Raw genomic sequence first — 24,916 nt, forward strand, 5'->3', positions numbered from 1 at the left:
CGCTGCACTGCGTATTAGCGAAGGGGGAGGAGGTGAGGGAAGGCAGGGTGGGGAAGCCACCCCCTGAACGGAGACCCCCTCTCAACCCTCCCCTATCGCCGGCGAACCTCAGTATAAATTGAGCTGCTTCACGTGGTCTCCGTCATTTTGCCGGCGTTCCTAAGTGCGAGTCATACTGCTACGGTCTCCAGTCGGGAGCTCTTACTAACTGCACTTTACTTGCCGACTTTGGTTCACTTTCTTTCACGGCCGTGATTTCGCTCATTTATAGAAACTATATTCAGTCGTATTACATGTGGCGATGCCGCTTTCTTCAACGTTCATGCAGCTGGTTTGCATTGATCATTTAACGTTTTTTATTAAGAATAATATAATTTGATTACCAGGTTTAAACTCTTAATCTGTCGCCTTGCTCTCTTCAACGTGTCTTATTTACGGTGGCCGAAAAGGTGTCATAGTTGGGTAAGTAATTCAAACTTATGTTAATAATAGAGTTGCATGCCATTTTATTTAATTTTTTAGATTCGTAGTAATTTTTTAAACAGTGTGGCAATTTTAGTTCTATTTTTTAGTTTGTGCGCTAAAGTTATCTTTTTTTACATTTTCAGACCCCAGTTGAAGTAAGAATTCCATTACCAGCGCAATGAAATTGCTGGGCGCCACTTGATTGCGTCAAGTAGCACGTGGGATCTTTCCGTTGAATGGGAGAAGTTCCTGGAAAAAGTATTCGTAGCTACTCCACGATTTCAAGTGGCTCATCGCGGTTACCGCGAGATTTGACTGCACCTGCGTTAGACAGTCTTCATCGCAGCGCTGCCCGCTGCGAAATTGCCTCAGCGGAAAAAAATTCTCTGCAAAACTTCGGAAATAAAAGATTTCGGTGAGTTTTTCCTCTAATTTTTAATTATGCCCGTTCATAACGTAATCGGCAGAGCAATGGGGTAGCCAGAAATTTCGTTCGCCGGGGGTTTCCAAAATTAGGGGGGAAATTTTTGAAAAGCAGGGTACTAAGTTCAGGGTTTTAAACTAGTTTTAACACATTTCATAGTCAAAATATCTCATTTGTTAAAGAAATCTTTAGCGAATTCATGATCGTTCAATATTTTCCTATATGATGCAAAGTAATTGTTTCAAATATCGAGGTGGTGTCCGGACCTTCCCCTGGCTATGCTACTGCGGCAGAGGTTTCATAGTTTTTATCCTAAATTACGCGATCATATTTTCCGTACCTCAGGGTAATAACTCCGGCGGTAGGTTCTAAGAAACTAAAAATAAAGTAATTACTCGACCTACGATTTTCCGAATGTGTCATTCCCAACGTCCCTTTTGCCATCGCGTAATCATTCACGTACCGTAGATACAACCGTGATTCAATCGCTGTTAGCGGCCGTGCATTCTGGTTGGCCGAAAGACTGTGGTAGCTATGGTTTCAATGACGGAAAAAGGGACGTTGAGTGAATGGAAAAGGGATAGGATTTTCATTCCATCGTGGAAAATGATTGCGTGGAACGTTAATATTTCCTTTATCATTGGATCTGTCGCTCTTAAGGTGCAGAAAAAAATGAACACGTGATTCAAGCTTTTCCAATCCATTGAAAACTTTTTGTAACCTAATCTAATAGACGTTTTAATTTTTTATGTTTCTTTCCGTTCTTTATCGTTGTTCACTAAGTTTTTCTTTCTCATTTACAGGTCGTATAACTGGCATGCATCCCTATAAATCTTGATTAGAATGCTTGATGAAAGGATGAGGGTCTATTTTCACCCAGCAACAGCTTCAAACCCATGTCGTCCAGATGAAGCGGATTGTCGGACGGGAGAGTCGTGTGAAATATCTTCGCAAGTGGGCTCTTCATTCAAAAGGTTGGGTCGTGATCCATCGTGACGTTTTGAAGGAATACACGTACGTCAAGTCTGATTCCTCGGAGAGAATTACTTGGTGGTGAGTAAAGTTAAATATTTTTTCTTTCGTTCAATCCTGTTTTGATCTATTACTGTTCAAAGAAAAAGTGGTGGCATGCGAGATTGTAATATTATTACTTGCATTTCAATAGATATCATAATAAAGTTATCATTTTTGGATGCTAAGGTTTATTTAGTAAACTTATGAAATCGCTAGTAATTGCTACTAATCGCTAATAATTGTACTACAGTCATTTTTTATATGGTAATATTATTCCTTTTCAGGCTTTGAACGACTCCACTTTGGGATTCTAATCCCTGTAATCACTATGCGTTTAGTGAACATCCTTCTGCAACCTCCATAGCGATGGCATCAGCTGTTTGATTCCATTCCCCCAGCGAGAGAACAATCCAAAGTAAAGCTTAAATTCGTTACTGCCGCCGAGTGGAATATTTAGCTTGAACTGCTGACATCTAGCCGCGCCCAGCACCTGTAATTTCCGTAGCGGTGGAATCAGCTGTTTGCTTCTCTTCTCCAGCGAAGGAATACCAACCGAACCATCGCTCAAATTTACCACGGAGGACAAGTTGAAGATTTCGCGTGGACGTCATGCCGCGGCCTCCTGTACATTCCGTAACGATGACATCAGCAGTTTGCTTCAATTCTACATCGAGGGAATATTTTCGGAATAGAAGCTTCAAATTTTACTCCTGCCAGTATGTGGAAGATATTGTCTAAACTTCGTGCATCATGCTGCGAACCTCGGAACATATTTCGGTGAGTTCACATTTAAGTGACTTAAGTGATTTCATTAGTGTATGTGATAGTGTGGTCAATTGCTGCGGTCAGTGTTGGTATCTCGTCAGGATTTATTCAGATGTAAGATTAGATTGAAGTTCAGGAACAAACGATAAAAAATTCTGCTGCCAGAAATTTCGTTCGCTTCAGTTTTGAATGGATCATTGACGATAGTTTTTTTTTTATCCGAACACTTTAAGAATACCTGTAAATAAAGTTTCATATTCTGTATAGTGACGATTACTTTGGAGATTCACTTGGCAGTAAATATAGGGATAAATTGTTACCTTAAGGATTATTGGTACTGAAAGTCATTTAATGCATGGTAATATTATTCCTTTTCAGGCCTTAAACGACGCCACTTCGGAAGTCGAATTTCTGAAATCACTATGCGTTTAGTGAACATGCTTCTGCAACCTCCATAGCGATGGCATCAGCTGTTTGATTCCATTCCCCAGCGAGAGAATGCAATTCAAACGAAAGCTTAAATTCATTACTGCCGCCAAGTGGAAGATTTCGCTTGAATGTGGACATGGAGCCGAGCCCAGCTGCTGAAACTTCCGTAGCGGTGGAATCAGCTGTTTGCCTAAATTCTCCAGCGAAGGAATACCATTGGAAACAGTGCTCCAATTAACTACGGAGGACAAGTTGAAGATATTGCCTGGATGTCCTGCCGCGGCCTCCTGTACCTTCCGTAACGATGACATCAGCTGTTAGGTTCGATTCTCCATCGAGGGAATATTTTCAGAATTGAAGCTTCAAACTTTACTGCTGCCAGGATGTGGAAGATTTCGTCTAAACTTCGGTCATCATGCTGCAGCCTTGGAACATATTTCGGTGAGTAAAGACTTTATTCATATTTAAGTGACTTTAGTGAACTCATTCGTGCATGTAAATATGTGGTAAATTGCTATGGTCAGTGCAGTTAACTTGCAGTGGCACAGACTCCATGGGGCCTAAGGGGGCCCGAGCCCCCTCAAAAATTCATTATGGGGTGAGGAAAATGTCAGGCTTTTCGATTTTCCCCGAAGAGATTACTTATTGAGAGTAGTTTTTTCAGGGTTCACATGTTGATAATCTTACTCCTCAAAAATGCTTTTAAAAAACTTTAAACTCAAAATTTATAAAATATAACGGGGAAAGCCAAAACCCTCCCCCCCCCCCCCCCCGGTTTGTGCCCCCAGTACTTTTTAAACTCTGCTCCCCTGGTCACTAGTCAGGCTTTATTCTAATGTGAGATTAAAGTTCAGAAACAATCAGTTTACATTTGTAGCTAGAATTGTCGTGTGCTTCAGTTTTGGATACATCATTGATAATCTAGTTTATTTACAAGTTTTCTCCATGTGTTAGGATAAAAAAATAGTTTCATATTCTCAATGATAACGACTACTTAGCAGACTCAATTGGGAGTAAATTTAGGGATAAACTAGTGTTACTTTACTTGGGGATTATTTGTAAAGAAAGTCACTTAATACATGGTAATATCATTCCTTTTCAGGCCGTGAACAACGCTACTTCAGAGTTCCAGATCAATAAATCACTCTTTGCTTCGGGAACATTGTTCCGTAACTTCCGTTAAGATGGCATCAGCTGTTTTAGAACTGCTACTGCGATTGACTATCATCCACGTCTCTTACTGCCGCAAGTGGAAGATTTGGCTTGAACTAAGGACACCTAGCCGCCCTCCCCACCTGCAACTTCTGTAGCGGTGGCGTCAACTGTTAGCTTCAATTCTCCAGCGAAGGAATATCATCCGAATCAACACTCAAATTTACCATGGAGAACCTGAAGATTTCACCTGGACGTCATGCCGCAGCCTCCTGTACCTTCCGTAACGATGACATCAGCTGTTAGGTTCAATTCTCCATCGAGGGAATATTTTCGTAATTGAAGCTTCAAATTACTCCTGCCAGCATGTGGAAGATATTGTCTAAACTTTCAGCATCGTGCTGTGGCCTCACAACATATTTCGGTGAGTAAAGACTTTATTCATATTTAAGTGACTTTAGTGATCTCATTCGTGCATGTCATTGTGTGATCAAATCCTATGGCCAGTGTAGGTCATTGAGTGGTCAATTGCTATGGTCAGTGCAGGTTGCTCGCGGTGGTGCCAACTACATGGGGCCTGAGGGAGCCCGAGCCGCCTCAGATTTGTAATGGGGTGAGGAAAAAAAGTCAGGCTTTGGGATTTTTTTTCCCAGGAGTGTCCAGCTATTGAGATGAGTTTTCAGGGTTCTAATGTTGATTATGACTCTTCTAAAATGCTTAAAGAAAACTTTAAACTAACAATTTATAAAATTTCGTGGAAAAGCCCTACCCCATTTTGGGCCCCCCCTAATGTTTTTTTTTTTTTTAACTCGGACCCTCTGGTCACTCATTAGGCTTTATTCTGATGTAAGATTAGTTTGAAGTTCGGAAACAATCTGCAAACGTTTGTTGCTAGAAATTTCGTGCACTTCAATTTTGGATGTCATGCAGGGGCATAGCTAAGAATTAAGGCTGTGGGGGGGTTTAGGTGAAACTAATTCTTAGGGGCTCGGGGGTATTGCATACCTGCCAGGGTAAACATGAGTTCAGGAGGCCCTCATCCAGCAAATTTTTTAGATTAATGGTTCAAAATGGCAACTTTTACGGCTTTCTGAGGGATGTTTGGTTAATCCTAACACAATTCTAAAAGTAATCCTAATCTAATTACATAAAAGAATTAAACCTATATATTTATAAGCTCTGGGGGGGATTTATCTCACAAAACACCCCCATCGCTGTGCAGCTGACATCGTGGATGATCTAGTTAATTCAGATATTCTCAAAGTATTCAGAGAAAAGAATTTTCATTTTCTCGATAACAACGATTACTTAGCAAACTCACTTAGGAGTAAATTTAGGAATAAATTAGGATTACCTACCTTAAAGATTATTAGTACAGAAAGTCACTTAATACATGGTAATATTATTCCTTTTCAGGCCGTGAACGACGCTACTTCTGAGTTCCAGATCAGTAAATCACTCTTTACGACAGGAACATTGTTCCGAAACTTGCGTTAAGACGGCATCAGCTGTTTTAGAACTTCTACTGCGATTGACTATCATCCACATCTATTACTGCTGCCAAGTGGAAGATTTCACTTGAACTAAGGGCATCTAGCCGTGCCCAGCTTCTGCATCTTCCGTAGCGGTGGAATCAGCTGTTAAGCTTCAGTTCTCCAGCAGAGGAGAATACCATCCGAACCATCGCTCAAATTTACCACTGAGGACAAATTGTAGATTTCGCCTGGACGTCATGCCGTGGCCTCCTGTACCTTCCGTAACGATGACATCAGCTGTTAGGTTCAATTCTCCATCGAGGGAATATTTTCAGAATTGAAGCTTCAAACTTTACTGCTGCCAGGATGTGGAAGATTTCGTCTAAACTTCGGTCATCATGCTGCAGCCTTGGAACATATTATGGTGAGTAAAGACTTTCTTCATATTTAAGTGACTTAGTGAACTCATTGTATGTCAATGAGTGGTCAATTGCTATGGTCTATTTAGGTCAGTGTGTGGTCAATTGTTATAGTCAATGCAGATCGCTTGTCAGGCTTTATACTGATATTAAATTGGAGTTCAGAAACAATCTTATAAAATTTGTTGCTAGAAATTTTGTGCGCTTCAGTTATGGATAATCGTGGACAACCCAATTTATTTACAGATATTCTCCAGGTGTTCCGATTAGTAAATTATTTCATTTTTTCAATTATGATGGCAACATAGTAGTCCCACTTAGGTCAATACAAGTGTACATTAGGCTTACCTTTCCTGGGATATCTTTGTGCAGCAGCGAAGCGAGGGGGAATTTTAGGGGGACAAACCCCCTCAGTTCAGAGAAATTTTTAAGTTTAATCCATTTTACTTAATTGGATAGATTTTACTAATAGAATAGTGTAGGGATTAATCGAATATCTCTCAGAAAGATGTAAAACTCACAATTTTCAACCATTTATCTTAAAATTCCACAATTATTAATCTCGCACCGATCGCTTCTCCTGGTGGGTATACCATACCCCCACACATACCAATATTAGTTGCACCCAAACCCCCCCAACCCCCCAGCCTTAATTCCTAGCTGTGCCCTTGTCATTGTGTGCATGAATTAGTTTCCCCTTAGTTCAGAGAAAAACAATCATTTATGACGCTTGTATCTCTGTGTGTAATTAAATAGTATCATCTGGAAAATGACCATAACACATTCAATGTAAGTGATTAAGGATGGTTAACTCAATAAAGCTGTTGTGTGCATGATAATCAAAGCGACCAAGAAATGAAAAGGTGCACGTATGTTAAATTTGAATTATGTAGGTCAAGGAAAATTTTTGGTTTTCAAGGAAAGGTTTTGCTAAATGTATTCCCTGTAGGTGTTTTGTCATCAGTCACATTCATAAGAAAGCAGATGATAATGTTGAACATGAGCTGATTTGTTAAGTTGCCTTCATGATTTCCCATATCAATCAGTATTGTGTGCAGCTGATGAGGAAAATGTTTTCATTCGGTGGTATTTTTTGTGAATCGCATGTATGAAGTGGGCAGTTGAAGCCCTTCTGTGCATTTCTGTATTACTAAATTTCTCCATCATTTAGCACCTTGATGGTGTTGGCTACTACAGCCTCTGGATATAATTTCTAACTATCATTTTGGAAATTCTTGAATTTGTTTGCCCCACGAAAGCTTTGATTACTGAAGTCTGCAACAAGGGCGTGCTCAGGATCATAACTATAGGGGGTGGGGGGGGGGGGTTTGGGGGCCAAGCCGTGATCTAGGTGTGGACAAGCCATGGGATTTGAGATTATTTCCTTGAAAAAATAGTTCTATTTTAGTTAAATACTTTATACTAATCATCATCACTGGTCAACAGTCATTGCATAGCATTGGTTTGACGCAGCTCTCAACTCAGTTCTCCTAACAGCTAATCTTTTCACACCAACATATTCCTTCTCTTTCACATCTCTCTTTACGTGTCACATATATTTTGTTCGAGATCTTCCTTTTCAGTTCTTGCCTTCCACTTGTCCCTCGACGATTGTCTTCATCACGTTGTCATGTCTCAAGATGTGGCCTATTAGGTTGTACAGTCTTCTTATTAAGGTTTTCATGAGGCTTCTCTTCTTAGGATTTCCTCGTTACTGACTCGGTCGATCCATTTGATTTTCATCATTCTTCTGTAGCACCACATTTCGAAGGCTTCTATCCTTGCTTCCTCCGCTGCGTTCATTGTTCATGCCTCACTTCCGTATAGGAGCATACTCCAAATGTATGATTTTATAAATTGTTTCTTTACTTCCATATTTAAGTTTCCCGCTGTAAGCAGGTCTCTCTTTTGGTGGAACGCTCTCTTTGCCTGAGTTATTCTGTTGATATTTTTTCATACTTAAGTCACTAGTTAACTTGCTTCCCAAATAACTGAATTCATCCACCTCTATCAGTTTTTGCTTCCCTATTTTAATGCTAGTCTCAACTTCTCTTCTGATGTATACTAAGATCTTGGTTTTCTTCGTGATTATTTTCAGTTGATATCAACCCATTACCCTACCCATATAAACCAGAATATTTTTCAAATCAGTCTGTTTCTGCTATTATGGCTATGTCATCGGCAAATCTTAGCATGCTAATTTTTTCTCCATGGATATTCACTCCAATACCTTTTCCTTGATTTCATTCATGGCTTTCTCAATGCAAACGTTGAAAATTATGAGTGACTATCTACAGCCTTGTTGCACTCCTTTCCTAATTCTTGCTTCTTCACAGCTGGGCCATGATTTTATCACGGCTACTTGGTTTTTGTATAAACTGTGGATGATTCTTCTGTCATTATAAAGAACCCCAATTTCCTTTAGGATTCCAAGCATTGTGCTCCAATCTTAAATGAAATGCTTTCTATAAGGCTACGAACGCAACGAATGTTGGCTTTTTCTTTTCCATTCTCTTCTCTGTAAGAAATCTAAGGGCCAATATTGCTTCGCTTGTGCCTTCGTTTTTTTCTGAATCAAAATTGTTCCACATCAAAGTACTCTTCTGCTTTTCGTTCCATTCTTCTATAGATGATCCTAGTCAGTATCTGTGATGCATGTGTAGTAAGGCTTATGGTCCTAAAGTCTTCGAACTTTTCTGCTCTTTCCTTCTTATAAATAGGGATTATAATGTTCCTCTCGAAATCCTTTGGTATCTCACCTGTGGAATACACTTCACTAATGATTTTGTATAGCTGGTTCACCATCTTCTCTCCTGAATTTTTAATTAGTTCTGCAGGATTGTCATCAATGCCAGACGCTTTATTTATCCTGAGGTCTCTTACAGCCGCATCAAATTCCGATCTTAAAATTGGGGCTCCCATGTCATCGGCATCCACTTCCCTCTCGTTTTCGATAGCATTCGTTCGGAGGCTGCTTCCTTTGTACAGATCTTCCAGATATTCCTTCAATCTCTTCCCTTTTTCTTCGTTTTCATTCATTAGTTCTCAGTTTTCGTCCCTAAGGGTATTACATCTTATGCCCCTTTCCTTAAAGTGGTTCCTCACTCTCCTATAGGCAGCCTCTACTTTTCCATGTTTAAGATTGTTTTTTGTACGTCTTCACAAATATTTTTCATCCACGTTTCTCTAGCCTTCCGCGCTTTACGACATATTTTGTTCCTTATCCTCTTCTAACGATTCTGTCCTTCCTTTTTTCGCAACCTTGTATTTTCTTCTTTCTTCAATGAGATCTAATAGTTCCTGCGTGATTCATGGTTTTTCATAAAGTCTCTTCTTTTACCAGAAACTTCCTCAGCTGCTGCCTGCAGACCACTTCTAATGGTTTTTCAACTCTATTCCATTGGCTTATTGGTCGTATCCTCCACCATTTTCTTTACTACAGCCTCTTTAAAAGCCAGTTGATGCTGAACCTCCCTCAATTTTTCAACCTGCCATATGTTTTTTACGGCTTTCTTCAATTTTTTAAATTTAAGGTGGCATTTCATCATAACTAAGTTATGGTCACTATCATTAGCTGCCCCTGGATAACTTTTGCAGTCCTTCACATGGTTCCTGAATCTTTTTTTCACTAGAATGTAGTCGATTTGGAATCTTCTGCGGTCTCCTGGCATCTTCCACGTGTATCTTCTTCGCAGGGGATTTTTGAATAAAGTGTTGGCAACCACTAGCCTGTGCTCCGTGCAGAATTCAAGTAGCCTTTCTCCTCTTTCACTTCGGTTACCCAACCCATATTTCCCAGTTATTATTCCGTCTTGACCTTCGCCGACGACAGTGTTCCAGTCCCCTAAAATAATAAGATTTTCTTCCCCTCTTACCTGCTTGATAACTTCCGCTATATCTTGGTAGACATCTTCTACTTCTTCGTCTTCATAATCTGACGTAGGCATGTAAACCTGTACCATTACAGTAGCTACGGGTTTAGTATCTATCTTCACCATTACTATCCTTTCATTAAACTGCAGGTAGCTTTTAACACACATCCTGGCACTCTTTCAAAGCATTATGCCTACTCCAGCATTACCATTTAGCAATCCTGTGTATATCATTCTGTAGCTTTCACTCCATAAGTCTCCTTCTTGGGGCCACTTCATTGCGCTGATGCCTTATACAGCGAGGTTGGTTCTCCGCATCTCCACCTTCAAGTTCTGTAGCCTAACGCAGGTACAAAGTGATCGAACGTTCTATGTTCCTCTTTAAGTCAATCACCTTTCACTGATGTGCCCTCTCGAGTAATTCCTGCCTGTTGATCCTAATGGGGGACTAGTTTACCTCCGTAATATTTTACCCAAGAGAATTCCATCATGTCATTATATAAATTGAGTGGAGTAGCTGCGACTCCTTGTATCATTTTTTGTAGGTTTAAGGAAAATCTGTTGAATAATTTAGTTTAAATTCAGTACTGATTTTGCTTTAAGAATTAAGCAATTTTTTTTGCTGCCCCTCGGGGGATGCACCCATGGTCTGTAAACAATCTTGTGCACACAAGACTTGACAATAAGGCAATACTTGTTGCTGTGGCTGTCTGGCGTTACTTTGGCCCAGCCTCAATGGTCCTCTGTAGCGTGACTAGGTATATGCTTTGGGAGGGAATGAGATGGCCTGGGTTGGTGACCCTCTCTTCCCCCCTAAGGTGTTCGGGAAAATTTTGGAAAATAACATGCCTGGAAATACATTTTACATAATTATGGCACCAAAAAAAAAGTAACATAAAGGAGATGCAGTTATAAGTGAAAACTAGACAATGGTTTTGAATTTTTTGAAATTTCTGATCTGAAAGCCTTGGGGATCTATCCTTCTCTTCCCCCCATAGTTACGTGACTGGGTCCTCTACTTCATTACCCTGTCTTATGTTCGGTCTGACTTTAAATTTTCCACTTGCTGGTTTTGCATTGCAAATCTCTTTCAGCTTTGTTCCTCCATGTCTCCACAGAACATGGCCTAGGAAGCTTATTCTTTTTCTAATCACTGCTATACGATACCTGGGTCTTCTATTAATTCAATATTTTTAAAAATATACCAGATTACTTCGTAAAGTGTGCTGTAGGGTTTCTTCGTGTGGACCCAAGCTTCACTTCCATTTAGAGATGGGTTGTAATTCTTCCATACAATCTTATTTTGTAACATGGTGATAGTGTGATCATAACATGTGATACTTATGATAGGCTCCAAAGCCTTCATTGGCATTTGCTAATTTTTTATCTCAAAAATTTTTTGTTTGAACTATTTGTTGTTACTCCTAGATACACAGAACTCTCTACACATTCAATGCAATAGTTTGCAATATCTTTAACACTCCTGTTATTAGCACTTTGTTCAAAGTTGTGCTGTTTTTCTTTATTTGGCTCTATTCCTTCTGCCTTGCATTCTTACTAACTTTTCAGATAGTGGAGGGTATCCAATCTTACTGCTAAAATCACACTATCAAATGCTATAATGTTCAAATCAGCTGGCATATTTGATACCTCTTTGTATACTCCTTACCTTTTTCAAAGGTTCTTCCAATGAAATATTAAAAATTAAATGTGAAATCTTATCTCCCTGTCTTACTCAAATGTTCAATAGGGAGCTTTCCTGTTTCTCCATCTACCCTACATTATACTTTTAAATGGTTTATGTGCATTTGAATCGATCTTCCTAATTTCACCAGAATTGTTTTTTCCATTCTCTTAATCGAGCTAATAATGGAATGAGGTTGATTGTGTATAGCTTGCTGAATTTTTCAATCTGAAAACTCATATGGCATATGGTCAGTGTTTAAGTGACAAAATGTGCATCAGTGCAGGGACCATGTCTGAGCTTGCAGTACTGATGTGTGTGCAATGGCAGGTGCTGCTCATGTACTTGTTGTCATCACAGTGAAATAGTCAATCCCCTCGAGGTGTAAAAGAATTGCCATAGTATATTCCTGAACATTGACAGTCCTGAGATAGGTTTGATGCAGTTTTTGTATCCCTTTCTTTAATCAGACGAATCCATGGTCACCACATTCCAACAGTTCTTCTCCACTAGTCCTGCTTGTGTACGGATAGCCCACACATAGTAATTATGTTGATTCAACCTCAAGTAATTATAGTCTTCGTGCGCTTTCCCTTCGTCAGCCATTTTCTCTCAATTAATGCCAGCAGCACAAATTCTTTTCAACGTTATTCTCTAGAAAAACACTTGTCACTCCTTGTCAGTTTGAGGTTGATAGGTATGCTGGGACCATAACCTGTTGGCTGATTGGCAGTTTAACTTGATGTGGGCAGTAAAAATGCACAATATGCAGGAATGGATAACTTACAAGAGACACATGTTACATCACTAGTCGCGACTGCACGACTAATACACACAAAAAAAATGAGTGGCACCTTCTCACGCCTGCCAACCTTGCTGGCTGATAGCAGGCAAAAGAATGAAACCCCAACATTTTTATGATGGCATATTTCTTACCTTTTATCCTAAATAGCTTTCCCTGTGCAACTCATTCAGGACTCTTTTGCAGTTCTCTCAATATACGTCCTTTTGAGATTTTCTTCATCAGGCCATCATAATGTGGCAATCTTAGTGGTCTGTTCTTTTCCTTAGGGTTTTTAGAAGGCTTATTTTCTTGCACTCATCTCGGTATTTCCTCATTACTTCTTCGGTTGATCAATTTTATCTTGATTCTTGAAGAGCGCCAAATTTTTACAGCTTTCACTTTTCACTTCTCCGCAGCTCTTCTCCTGCTTAACCCTTTGAGTGCCAACCAATTAGTTAGGTACTATGCCAAAAGTGCAGAGGCATTTTTGCTGATTTTGCAGTAGGTTAGGGAAAAAAACTAGGTCTCAAAAACAAGTGAAGGTATAATTTCCAAAAAATTTAAGAAATCTTTATATGTTGTTTCACCTTTTTATTATATTATTATACGAATTTTTGGCATTGGGAGTTAATTTTTACAATCTGAATAGTTACTGTTAAGTTAGAATGAATATTGACAATTGTAAGATTAGTTAATTATCAGCATCTAAGAATGACATTGCATGAGGAGTGCGATAGTGCTCCCCAACACTAAGGGCTAATGCTGTGTTGGAATATCATCCATTCTTAGACCCCTATTCTTTCACACATCTCTATTTGCAGAGTCATATTCAGTTGTTTAGATGCAGACACTCCCATGTCATCTTTTCTATGTCACTTTCTTCTTTGATAACATTTGGGCAGAGTTTTCTTCAGTTGTGAAACTCCTTTTGGTACTCATTCCATCTCTTTCCTTTGTCTTTGTTTTCAATCAAAAAAATTCCATAGTTTTACTTTACACTGTTAGCTCTAGTGCACCATTCCTTGAAATAGTTTGACTGTTCTAATGACTGCTTCTACTTTCCTTTTTTGGAGGATAAATTGCTGATCTTTTCCTTAGCATTTATTCATACTTGCTTGTTTTCCTTATTCTCTTGCGGCAAGTCTGTCCTTGGTCATTTTTTGCATTCTTCTACTTTCTAATGTATTCGATGAAGAACTGAGGTTTAGAATGCATGCGAACGTATCACTTCAACGATCCTTGGCTTTTTCATAATAAATTTTCTTCTCCTTCAAAGCTATATGGCAGCCTTCTGTAACCCACTTTGGATATTATTCTATCTCATTCCTTGATTTCTTAGTTTTAACATAATCATATCCTGCAATCTATTACTTTCTTAAATGTTAATATTTTTAGCTCCTTATGTTTCTCAAATATGAGTTCTTCAGATTTCATTTATTTCTTGAATATCAGACTGCATTCAATCATTAGATAGTGACAACTAATGATATATGCCCCCCAGGGTAGCATTATGTCTTTCATTTGGTCCCTATACCTCTGCTTCCCTAAAATAGTTATTGTGGATTCCTTTGATTCCTAGCATCTTCTTTGCATGTGATTCTTAAACTGTTGGCAACCAAAGCTCTGGGATGGGTGCCTGTCTCCTCTGTTGGAATCCTTTGTTCCTTTCAGAATTATTTTCCAGTTACTTTTCCATCCTAGCCTTAGCCTACGAAGAAATTCCCATAAGGATTTCTTACCTCCTTGTTTGATTGCTTCAGTAAAGTCTTCATTTATTTAACTTCTCTATCCTTATCTGTTGTAGATATGTAAATATGTACCACTATGGAATTTATTGGTTAAGTCTCTAATTTTACTGCAGCTATCCTTTCATTGTACTGAACGAATCTTGTCACATGCATTCCAGTGCTTTAAGCACTTGGGCATTATTCTTCAGCGATCCTGTGTGGGTCCTAAAGCATCCACCCCACAAGTCTCTCTTTAGGCCAATTAAATTTGCTGATTCCTTCCCTTCCTCTGCCAATGACAGCATTTGTCACCTAAGTCTATTATTTTGTCCTCCTGAACTGTTTGATTACTTCAGTGATATCTTAGTGTATTAAACTTATTTCTCAGTTAGTTGTACTGAAGGAATCTTTTGAATTATTCCAGTGCTTTAAGCAGTATCCCAACTCAAGCTTGATAATATTCTAGCTCATCACGTCTTACGTTGATATTATTCTAGCTCATCACGTCTTACGTTGATATTATTCTAGCTCATCACGTCTTACGTTGATATTATTCTAGCTCATCACGTCTTACGTTGATATTATTCTAGCTCATCACGTCTTATGTTGATATTATTCTAGCTCATCACGTCTTACGTTGATATTATTCTAGCTCATCACGTCTTACGTTGATATTATTCTAGCTCATCACGTCTTACGTTGATATTATTCTAGCTCATGACATCTTACGTTGATATTATTCTAGCTCATGACATCTTACGTTGATATTATTCTAGCTCATGACATCTTACGTTGATATTATTCTAGCTCATGACATCTTACGTTGATATTATTCTAGCTCATGACATCTTACGTTGATATTATTCTAGCTCATGACATCTTACGTTGATATTATTCTAGCTCATGACATCTTACGTTGATATTATTCTAGCTCATGACATCTTACGTTGATATTATTCTAGCTCATGACATCTTACGTTGATATTATTCTAGCTCATGACATCTTACGTTGATATTATTCTAGCTCATGACATCTTACGTTGATATTATTCTAGCTCATGACATCTTACGTTGATATTATTCTAGCTCATGACATCTTACGTTGATATTATTCTAGCTCATGACATCTTACGTTGATATTATTCTAGCTCATGACATCTTACGTTGATATTATTCTAGCTCATGACATCTTACGTTGATATTATTCTAGCTCATCACGTCTTACGTTGATATTATTCTAGCTCATCACGTCTTGAGTTGATATTATTATAGCTCATGACATCTTACGTTGATATTATTCTAGCTCATTACATCTTACGTTGATATTATTCTAGCTCATGACATCTTACGTTGATATTATTCTAGCTCATGACATCTTACGTTGATATTATTCTAGCTCATGACATCTTACGTTGATATTATTCTACCTCATGACATCTTACGTTGATATTATTTTAGCTCATCACGTCTTACGTTGATATTATTCTAGCTCATGACATCTTACGTTGATATTATTCTAGCTCATGACATCTTACGTTGATATTATTCTAGCTAATGACATCTTACGTTGATATTATTCTAGCTCATGACATCTTACGTTGATATTATTCTAGCTCATGACATCTTACGTTGATATTATTTTAGCTCATCACGTCTTACGTTGATATTATTCTAGCTCATCACGTCTCACGTTATTATTCTAGCTCATCACGTCTTGCGTCGATATTATTCTAGCTCATGACATCTTACGTTGATATTATTCTACCTCATCACGTCTTACGTTGATATTATTCTAGCTCATCACGTCTTACGTTGATATTATTCTAGCTCATCACGTCTCAAGTTATTATTCTAGCTCATCACGTCTTACGTCGATATTATTCTAGCTCATGACATCTTACGCTGATATTATTCTAGCTCATGACATCTTACGCTGATATTATTCTAGCTCATGACATCTTACGTTGATATTATTTTAGCTCATCACGTCTCACGTTATTATTCTAGCTCATCACGTCTCACGTTATTATTCTAGCTCATCACGTCTTGCGTCGATATTATTCTAGCTCATGACATCTTACGTTGATATTATTCTACCTCATCACGTCTTACGTTGATATTATTTTAGCTCATCATGTCTTACGTTGATATTATTCTAGCTCATCACGTCTCACGTTATTATTCTAGCTCATCACGTCTTACGTCGATATTATTCTAGCTCATGACATCTTACGCTGATATTATTCTAGCTCATGACATCTTACGCTGATATTATTCTAGCTCATGACATCTTACGCTGATATTATTCTAGCTCATGACATCTTACGTTGATATTATTCTACCTCATCACGTCTTACGTTGATATTATTTTAGCTCATCACGTCTTACGTTGATATTATTCTAGCTCATCACGTCTCACGTTATTATTCTAGCTCATCACGTCTCACGTTATTATTCTAGCTCATCACGTCTTGCGTCGATATTATTCTAGCTCATGACATCTTACGTTGATATTATTCTACCTCATCACGTCTTACGTTGATATTATTTTAGCTCATCACGTCTTACGTTGATATTATTCTAGCTCATCACGTCTCACGTTATTATTCTAGCTCATCACGTCTTACGTCGATATTATTCTAGCTCATCACGTCTTACGTTGATATTATTCTAGCTCATGACGTCTTACGTTGATATTATTCTAGCTCATGACGTCTTACGTTGATATTATTCTAGCTCATGACATCTTACGTTGATATTATTCTAGCTCATGACATCTTACATTGATATTATTCTAGCTCATGACATCTTACGTTGATATTATTCTAGCTCATGACATCTTACGTTGATATTATTCTAGCTCATGACATCTTACGTTGATATTATTCTAGCTCATGACATCTTACGTTGATATTATTCTAGCTCATGACATCTTACGTTGATATTATTCTAGCTCGTGACATCTTACGTTGATATTATTTTAGCTCATCACGTCTTACGCTGATATTATTCTAGCTCATGAGATCTTACGTTGATATTGTTCTAGCTCATCATCATGATTCCTGTTTTACATAATCCTATCTTGTTGTCTACGTACTTCTGAAAGACATGTTGATTATTTTAAGCTCCTTATATTTCTCAAATGTCCAAGTTCTTACAAATTTCATAGATTTCTTCAATTTCAGATGGCATTTATTCATCACTACATTGTGGCTACTATTGATCTCTATTACTACATGACAGGAAATCACTGTTTCCTATAGAGAAATATTTTCAAATTTTAATTGGAGAGGTACTTAAATTCACATAGAATAAAAAGAAGCATGCTTGGGTAGGATGAGATGGGTTACTGCATAGAGTAAGATTTAGTAGCATTGACATCTTGATCTTGTAGGAGTGTTTGCACTATAAAGCAATGGCTATGCTCATGACATGCAATTGATGTTCAGAAGGTTCTATAACTTAAGGTTAAGCTTTTTTGACAGTTCTGTTGTGTAAAATTCTTTTGATGGTTTTGATATTATAAGCAATTATAGGCCATTTTTTCATTCTGTAAATATTTAACAGTACTGCCTGATTTAGCACTAAAAATGTGCAACTGTAAAATTTTTTGCACTTAAAATCTTCAACATAAACTCCAATTCTCAATGATATCCAATTATGCATGGTTAACTGAATCACCTAATTGTTTTAAATTGAAAAAAAGGTCAAATCCACTGATTTGAAGAATTCTGATTCACTTTACGGTATGTAGTGGAAATACTATTGTGCTTATAGTTTCCTTTTTTTCCTAAAAGGAAGGTGTTGGCCATGCAGGAATACTGTCAAACTGATGATAGTTCCATTCATCCAATAACTCCGTGGTGAAAAGTGCAGTCTGGTGAACAACGAAATGGTATGTTATCTGCTTTTCTTAAGTAAATAGTTGTTACAACTGTAGTTCTTAATTCTTTGCCTGATAACAAAGCAGGCAGAAAAGTCATGTATTAACCCTAAAAAATTTATTCACTTCTGTAATACAAAACTCATAATAAAAAATGGCTATTTAACTTAATAGATCAGAATTCCAAAATGGGGTATATAATTAAGCACTTACTTGAAAGAAATAATTTTAACAAAGTTAATATAAACCTGCAAAAAGACAATTCTGTTATAAAATGATTTTAATAGAAAAGAACCCTTAGTGATGAAGTATTTTTTAAACTTAGATGTGTTATACTATTTATTTCAGGTACGTATGCCCCCTCAAAACAAGTCAACTTATACATAGAATCTTACATCAGAAATTATTGACAGAGAATTGATCGGTGAATTATTAAGTGCTCTTCCTATGAAAAAGCAGTCGCCTCTTAAAGTAAAATGTGGCTGCCTGGGTCACTAGTTAAAATGGTCATGAATATAATATATCGCTAGCACGATAGTGGCTCCTCCTGCGAAAAGGCCGTCGCCTGTGGGAGGTGAAATGTGGCTGCCTGGGTCACTAGATTTTAGGGTCGTAAATATAATGAATCGCTAGCAGGATAGTGGCTCCTCCTGCGAAAAGGTCGTCGCCTGTGGGAGGTGAAATGTGGCTACCTGGGTCACTAGTTTTTAGGGTCGTAAATACTATGAATCGCTAGCACGATAGTGGCTCCTCCTGCAAAAAGGCCGTCGCCTGTGGGAGGTGAAATGTGGCTGCCTGGGTCACTTGATTTTAGGGTCGTAAATATGATGAATCGCTAGCACGATAGTGGCTCCTCCTGCGAAAAGGCCGTCGCCTCTGGGAGGTGAAATGTGGCTGCCTGGGTCACTAGATTTTAGGGTCGTGAATATAATGAATCGCTAGCACAATAGTGGCTCCTCCTGCGAAAAGGCCGTCGCCTGTGGGAGGTGAAATGTGGCTGCCTGGGTCACTAGTTAATAGGGTCATGAAAATAATATATCGCTAGCACGATAGTGGCTCCTCTTGCGAAAAGGCCGTCGCCTGTGGGAGGAGAAATGTGGCTGCCTGGGTCACTAGATTTTAGGGTCGTAAATATAATGAATCGCTAGCACGATAGTGGCTCCTCCTGCGAAAAGGCCGTCGCCTGTGGGAGGTGAAATGTGGCTGCCTGGGTCACTAGTTAATAGGGTCATGAAAATAATATATCGCTAGCACGATAGTGGCTCCTCCTGCGAAAAGGCCGTCGCCTGTGGGAGGTGAAATGTGGCTGCCTGGGTCACTAGTTAATAGGGTCGTAAATATAATGAATCGCTAGCACGATAGTGGCTCCTCCTGCGAAAAGGCCGTCGCCTGTGGGAGGTGAAATGTGGCTGCCTGGGTCACTAGTTAATAGGGTCGTAAATATAATGAATCGCTAGCACGATAGTGGCTCCTCCTGCGAAAAGGCCGTCGCCTGTGGGAGGTGAAATGTGGCTGCCTGGGTCACTAGTTAATAGGGTCATGAAAATAATATATCGCTAGCACGATAGTGGCTCCTCCTGCGAAAAGGCCGTCGCCTGTAGGAGGTGAAATGTGGCTGCCTGGGTCACTAGTTAATAGGGTCGTAAATATAATGAATCGCTAGCACGATAGTGGCTCCTCCTGCGAAAAGGCCGTCGCCTGTGGGAGGTGAAATGTGGCTGCCTGGGTCACTAGTTAATAGGGTCATGAAAATAATATATCGCTAGCACGATAGTGGCTCCTCCTGCGAAAAGGCCGTCGCCTGTAGGAGGTGAAATGTGGCTGCCTGGGTCACTAGTTAATAGGGTCTTGAATATAATATATCGCTAGCACGATAGTGGCTCTTCCTGCGAAAAGGCCTTCGCCTGTAGGAGGTGAAATCTGGCTGCCTGGGTCACTATTTAATTTTAGGAAGGACTTTTCCTTAGATTTTCACTTACACCTACACTGCCCTTCCCTACGTTCCTGACGTATCCTGTGCTGTTCCTGATGCTGCAACAGCTTGCATGTCATCAATGAAGAATTGTGAAGTGTTGTGTTCATGGTCAATTTTGTAATGCCCCTGTGTATGTGTGTATGGTAGTTTTTGGGGCTACTTGTGTAAAGTCATATATCGTGTGCTTCGTGGGATCGTCGATGGAAAGCAGAGGCTCCTCCGCCGTGGGACATTGCAGTGGTGTGGTAGGGAGTCTTCTCCTCTCCCTGCATGATCTAGGTGCTGGCACACTGGCAAATCGCGTAGGCCAGTGATGCAATCATCGTAGGGCCCTTAAGTTTGAATCAAGCAGGAAAATGGGAATTTTTAAGGTGGCAAATGGTTTTCTGGTGTTGTCGTGCACTGAATCTCATGTGTTAGGCATTCATTTTAAGGTTAGGTCATATTTGGGAGTTGGTGCATGCTTCTCCATTACGCCATTGTCAATATGTCCCCATCCACTTGATTTTGGCTTTCGTGGGTGATAGAGAAATCATACTTGGAGGAAAATCTGTTTTATGGAGGGAGAATCATGAAATGTTGCAGCACTTGGGCACCTTCCCAAGGTTACCCAAATCTATCCTTAATAAGATAAACCTAAACTTTGAAGTCCCCATGTTCAATAGTGTGGTAGGTTGAATGAGCTTGGTTCTTGTAGAGATCCTGATGATTACAAATATATCCTCAAGGGATTCCTTTTCTTCGGTGTCCAGTGGGAATTGAGGAGTCCTTACACAAACATAAAAATAGCTTTAGGCAGGGCTTTGGGACTCCTCTTTTCGTGCTGGCTCTGGAGTTTAGGTTCCTAATATAAATTCTCTTATGGCAAATAGGCATTTAAGTGCACCCTCTGCGGTCATTGACTCTCTGAATAAGACTGTTTAATTTGATGTGTTCTTCTGCTATTTGACTTATTATAAACTTAAATTTAGTTCTTAAAGGACTATTAGTTAGTAGTAAAAATTGTGATTTACATAGTGACATTTCATTGCTTGCTCCTAATACTATTACTTTTCAGGCCCTCATTTCCCTTAATTTTTTTTAATCTCTTACCAAATTCTTTGTTTCAATATTTGGATCACGATTAAATTTTAAACAAATGAATTGCTTCTCCTAAATTTGCTCTTCATCCAAGAGAAACATGAGATTTTTTTCTTTTTTTTGGTCATTATTAGTTTCTTTTGCAGTTTTAATAAGTACATTTTTCTTGTAAAAAATGATGTAAATATTGAGTTATTACAATTTTATCATTATTCTCACATAAAATTGTTTCTAAATTTTAAATTTCATTTTGTTCTTTAAATGAGGCAATTCTTAATAAATCCCCATTTGCTTGATTTGTGTTGCACAATTGGAGTACAGCTTACTAATACAGTTTCTTTTCTCTTCCTTTCATCCTTTGGAGTGATATTGGACCATAACCTTGTGTGGTTTTTGTGGTCCCTTCGTGGGAAACTTGTATCATCCCTCTGCATATCAGAGGTTGTCATCGCTGGATATACTGTGCCTTACTTCAGTCGATTTTAAAATATGATGGACTTTCTCCTATATTGCTTTCACTGTAGTAGTTTTTGTGCCTATAACTGTTCTATTTCCAGGTCTATAAGTTTTGATAAGAATAATCAGATCCATTTTAAAAGAATTACACTAATTCCAACTTTGACCGCTGGTCAATATTCATACAGGCTGTGATATTTAGCTTCTAGAAGTGCATTTTTGCCAGACTCCTTGGTGTGTATCTTAGGTTGTGATTTATTCCTCTTTGGATGATCGTACATTTATAACTTTGAGAACTGCAATGATGTGATTGATTGATGTCCTATCTTGTCATAAAGTTATTCAGTCCACATGAAGGAAATATTGTGTAAATTTTGATGTTATCAGTTTCTTTGTGTCCTCTTTAAGGATTATAATGCCCTCAGCATTTCTAGAAATTTCAAATGTTGTAGATGCCCACTTTTTAAAATCATTTTTCTGTAGTTTACTTTTTCTTGGGCCATTAGCCATGTACATTTCAAGCTAACAATTGTATTTTGTTTTGAATCTTCATAGGGCATAGGTCTTATTGAAATATATATTGTTTCTTGTTTATTTTTTGTTATTTTTTACAATTATTTTCAATTAAACTCTGGATTCTCCAACTTAAAAATAAATGTTCATAGTTATGTGAAAATAAATGCTATTTCACCCACTTGAAAATTGTATTTCTTGTGCAAAATAAATTGTTCTCGGAATGGTATTTGGTTTTAATTTTATGTAAGTGAATGTACCTGGTTTAACATTAAAGGGGTTAATTCTGGTTCCTGCAATAAGGTCATATGAATGCTGTGACCCCTCCCCCTAAAAGTGAGGTAAACTCATAATAGTAAAGGAATTAAGTCTCAAATACCTCAATGACATGTTTAAAAGTGGCCATGGATTACTTTGTGAAAACTGTAAGAAAAATTCTTAATTTCATAGAGATATATAATTGTTCATAGCCACTAATTTACTTCACGCTGTCTTCCATTTCATAACAGCAATAAGATTAACATGTACCATTGCTTCGGTTTGATGGTTAGACAATTACAGCAGATGCAATTTTTTGTGGGAACTTTTACTATAATGACAGATAGCTGCTCAGACTTACCTGCAGTTTATGTCCACATTCTCCCTTATGGTCATATGCTGGGAAAGTGCCAAATGGAAGTATCACTAAAGAGGTGGTAAATATTAATCTGGCAAACTCTGAATGGACATTCATCAAGTACATTGTCATGTCCCTAACAGAATATACAGCCTTTAAATTTGTAAATTCATTACTTCTCTGATAATCAACTAGGTCAGGTCTTATGCTTACTTTTTAATGGAATCTCTGCAGTCATGCTTCTGTTAACGGCAGATTATATTGTCATCAATGATTGTTACAGATGTATTTCAGCTGTTGTAGGAAACTGTTCACCCTAACAAACCAGTTAAGATTTCAATACTATTGGAGCAAATTTTTGTTTTGGTATTACGTTGTCTGTGAAAGTAGAAACTTGCATATACACTGAATTAAGAACATTGAGAAGACTTTATTTTTTGCCAAGTGAAATATATTTTTTGCGAATTACTAAATGGTCTTATCCCATACAAAAATTTTATTTTTCAGTCTAAGTAGCAATTAGTTAAAATTTTTCTTATGTTTTTTGTGAATTATTCTTATTTTTTTTCTTTATTTTATACTTAATTTCACATATTGCATCTAAAAATAAACTTAACCAACATTTGATTACTTTAAAAATTAGGAACAATTACATAAGAAGGAAAGAATTATGGTAGATTATCTTGACAAGAAAGAATGCGCATCGAGAGTTGATGAATCCTAATTGTAAATATCTGATAATGTGTTGTCCCGACCCAGGACTTAAAATAATCAACCAGCTGGGAGATGAAATGCTTTATTGTGGAGAGTTTATGAGTAGAAAGGATATCGTGGATTTCGATAAATTTGGGAAGGTTCAGCAGAAGATGGTGCTTAGTGGGGTGAAATCTAAAAAATCTGGCCAAAAATCACTGTAGTCTAGAGTAATGATAAATTAAAGAGAATCTTTGAGATTTGTCTTTTAAAGATGAAATTGAACTTATTTAGCATGATGCAGTCCACAATATTGTTTAGGAGGCCTTTGAACAATTATCAATAGGAAAAAGTATTGTAGGAAGTGTAGTTGCCAGGAGCAAGTTGAAATTTATGGAAAGTTATGGAAACATCTGCGTAGAGGGAGAATTTCTTCTGTCGTTAACAAAGTTAAAGCTGTGAAATTGCTGCACATAAGATGAGTGATGATTAAAAATTAGTGTTAGGTCTTTAAACTGGAAACTTGGGTCATTGAAGCTCAATGATAGAAAAAAAAAATTGACAAATATTTTAAATGCTAATTGCTAAAAGACAGACTTGCCACAATAATTCCTACTTTGAGTCAGAAAATGAAGACATCTTGTATTTAAAAAAAAATTCCTCTTGCATTAGAACATTTTTCACCTCGTCTGGTTATTTTTTTACTTTAAGGGGAACCCCCGCAGAACAAGAAATAGATGGATCTGATGTAAGCAGAAGTATATTTGAAAAGGTCATGGGTTGTGGCATAGAGTAAGTATATTCTTAAGAGTAAGTTATACTTACTCTATTGTTGTTGCAAACAAGACACTTTTATTGGTATGTTTTTCTCGATATCTTCTCATATCCTTGTGACAGGCTTCCAATGCCTCTTTGGAAAGCTGTCCAATAGGAAGAATGACGTTTTACTATTCCCGCTCCATGTATTAAAACTTTGTGAACAGTTAGTGGCGTGTGATATCATGGAAAAAGGTTAACATTTATTTTAGCCGTTTTTAGGTATTAAGCGGAGAAAACCGTAACATTTACTTGAAGTCCATTGGATACAGCTCTCAAAATTCCTGAGAAGCGGGTAATTAATTAGGTCTACCAGAATTCCTTGAAAAGGATTTTACATCCTGTTAGGATTGCCAATTAATAATTTTTTACCAAATCAAAGATATTTGAGAGATTTTTAACACGGACGCAAAAATCTTTATTGGCTGTTTAAACCAAATTTTATTCAACATAAATCAATTATTCATTCCGGATCACTAATTCCACAGAAAATATTGGTTAAAAAACATGTTTCGAATCAAGGCCGCAAGCAAAGTTTTAAATTTCTCGTCTCTTTCAAAAATACGTTTTTTGTGTAAAAACTCTGTTTCGAATGATTTCATCTGCCTCATTCTACCCCTCTATTTGCCAAGAGCATATTATGTAAACCTTGACGAGTCAGATTCGTTGTATCT

At 37.9% G+C, this 24,916-nt stretch overlaps 1 long non-coding RNA gene across 2 annotated transcripts; it reads left to right on the top strand.

Moving 5' to 3' along the window:
• Nucleotides 1-165: 165 nt before the first annotated feature.
• LOC124166929 lies at nt 166-22,343 on the top strand. Of its 2 annotated transcripts, XR_006866543.1 has the most exons (9): nt 166-462; nt 609-880; nt 1,693-1,942; nt 2,188-2,680; nt 3,047-3,538; nt 4,200-4,673; nt 5,666-6,148; nt 18,008-18,105; nt 18,442-22,343. It is a non-coding gene; the product is annotated as an uncharacterized LOC124166929 (long non-coding RNA). The 2 variants fall into 2 exon arrangements; XR_006866544.1 differs by lacking the exon at nt 5,666-6,148.
• The last annotated feature ends 2,573 nt before the right edge of the window (nt 22,344-24,916 follow it).

Source organism: Ischnura elegans, chromosome 10 (assembly GCF_921293095.1).
Source record: "Ischnura elegans chromosome 10, ioIscEleg1.1, whole genome shotgun sequence".
Taxonomy (NCBI): Eukaryota; Metazoa; Arthropoda; class Insecta; order Odonata; family Coenagrionidae; genus Ischnura; species Ischnura elegans.